The sequence below is a fragment of the Palaemon carinicauda genome, chromosome 4 (genome assembly GCF_036898095.1).
Source record: "Palaemon carinicauda isolate YSFRI2023 chromosome 4, ASM3689809v2, whole genome shotgun sequence".
NCBI classification, from domain to species: Eukaryota; Metazoa; Arthropoda; class Malacostraca; order Decapoda; family Palaemonidae; genus Palaemon; species Palaemon carinicauda.
This window is the reverse complement of record NC_090728.1, coordinates 50,366,849-50,369,348: the sequence shown is the minus strand read 5'-3', so window position 1 is coordinate 50,369,348 and position 2,500 is coordinate 50,366,849.

The window sequence follows — 2,500 nt, the reverse complement described above, 5'->3', positions numbered from 1 at the left end:
ATGCATAAGGAAAAAAAAAGTAAAAAAAAAATATCTATGCATCTAATGCCTTTGAATTTGCATTGCAAATGTCACCGTCATAAATGCACAATAATGCAGCAAATTCAATGTAAATAAAAAAAAAATTGCATAATCATCACAAAAAAAAGCCATATGGAACCAAGGAGATGTTTTCACTCGGTTGAATTACCTGACAATCAACATCAACTCAGGCATTCAATCCGAAATTGATTGATCTGGTGGGTGATGTAATTCGCATATAAAACTCCCAAAATCTCCCAAAATCTCCCCAGCCACCCTGGCCTTTCATGACCCCCCCCCCCCCAGGAAAAAAGTACAGTAAATAGAATTATACTCAATTCCCCGTCATTGTTTATCCCGTTGCCATCTTAGGAGAACTTTGAACTTGATATATGCTTTGCTGTTTTCAAGTGGCTTCAGGTTAAACACTTTCCTTAGTTATTGTTCTTAACTTTTTATTCTTCTTCTCTCTCATTTCTTACTTCAAAGTGTTGAATGGCGTATAGATATCATATACTCTTTTCCGATCAAGATAGATACTAAATTCTATAACCAAAATATTCTTAATTGGAAAAAAAAAAATTCTTTGGAATAATTTGCTGTTTCACTTTGATTTGACGTGGTACTTTCTACTTTCTTCTGTGTATCTATGATCACTAAATGGAAATTCTTTATTCCACATTCATTTCCAAATTTGTCTTTTGCTTTCAGAATAAATTTCTTTCTAAAAATTAACTCCAAAGTAAAAACTGAACGAGAGAGGTAGAATCCTAATAAATGCTTTTTTTTTATTTCTTACCCTAATACCTCATATGACATGAACAAAATATAATACTGCCAGATATTGCTCATTCAATATTTGTGTAGGTATGGAAATAATTCTGGAAAAGGTTAGTTTATTTAATGCCTTCTATTTCAAAGGAGAATAACAATATAAATTATTATTTCTCAGGCATTGTTCATTCCAGATTTGTTTAGGCTTGAAAATTTTTTATTTAGTTTATTTAAGCAAAAAAAAGAAAAAGAAAAAGAAAAAAAAAAATCATATTAACAATGATGTAATCCAATATACAAAAGACAATAGACTGCAGTTTCGGGTTTGCGCACGAAAGATTGTCTTTTGTTTATCACTGATCGTGTGGGAGTACCTTATATCATCTGACATATATCTTCATGAAATATTTCCTTTACCAAAAACCTTCTCTCTCTCTCTCTCTCTCTCTCTCTCTCTCTCTCTCTCTCTCTCTCTCTCTCTCTCTCTAAAACAACTTTTCCCTATCATTTATTTTACACTGATATAGATTACATATCTCAGCTTTTATAGTTTATATAAGAGATATTCATTTCAATGTTGTTACTCTTGAAATATTTTATTTTTCCTTGTTTCCTTTCCTCACCGGGCTATTTTCCCTGCTGGGGCTATTGGGCTTATAGAATCCTGCTTTTCCAACTACGGTTGTAGCTTAATAATAATAATAAGGATAATAATAATAATAATAATAATAATAATAATAATAATACGTAGTATGTGTAAAAGAATTCTTCCAACATTCTCTCTCTCTCTCTCTCTCTCTCTCTCTCTCTCTCTCTCTCTCTCTCTCTCTCTCTCTCTCTCTCTGTGAAACAGCAACGTATGCATACACATACACACACATACACACATATATATATATATATATATATATATATATATATATATATATATGTGTGTGTGTGTGTGTGTGTATTTATATAGATATACATAAGAGACATCATTCAAACCATATTCTATTTTCTAACATCATCACTTTCACTTTGAACAATTGGCCACTCGCTGTCATAGCCATAAAACCCTTTTGATATCTTCCTTTCTAATCCAGTTAACCATGACAGTCTTGAGCCCATCTTCACATACGTGACCTTTCAGATTTGAAAATAAGTCAGAGTTAAATGGTCATAAGGGCTATAAGAGAACAGCTATAACATAAAACCAATCTGGTAAATGGTAAAAAGTACTTCAGAGCGAGATGACAATCTTAAGCGGGGTTTCCGCAGTCGAACGGTTCGTCGAACGCTGTTCGACAGACAAGTTTTTGTAGTGATGTTCGAGCGTGTAAAAGGGGGATCTGGTTGTCGAACACGTTCGTCGAGCAGTTCGAAGAATGTCAGATATATCCTGACTTTTATGGGCGGGGTTTCATTGTCCACAAACCTTATGCTTTTGTGACTAACTTCACTTCTTCGAACCGTTTGACAACCAGGTTTGATAACCAGGATCGACAACCCGGTTCGACCGAGTAAACGCCCCTTTAGGGAACTTTCCTTCGTACGTCTCTGTGAAAATGCAATATCAACCCAAATCGTGTTTTGAGTTATTTATTTGTCGTTATCGGTATTTTGAGATAGTTTGGCGATTTAGAAGTAATGTCAGATGGTAGATTGGGGATGAGACAATGGAAGGAAAGTGATTCAATTGCCTGGAAGTAAAAAAGTCCTTGCG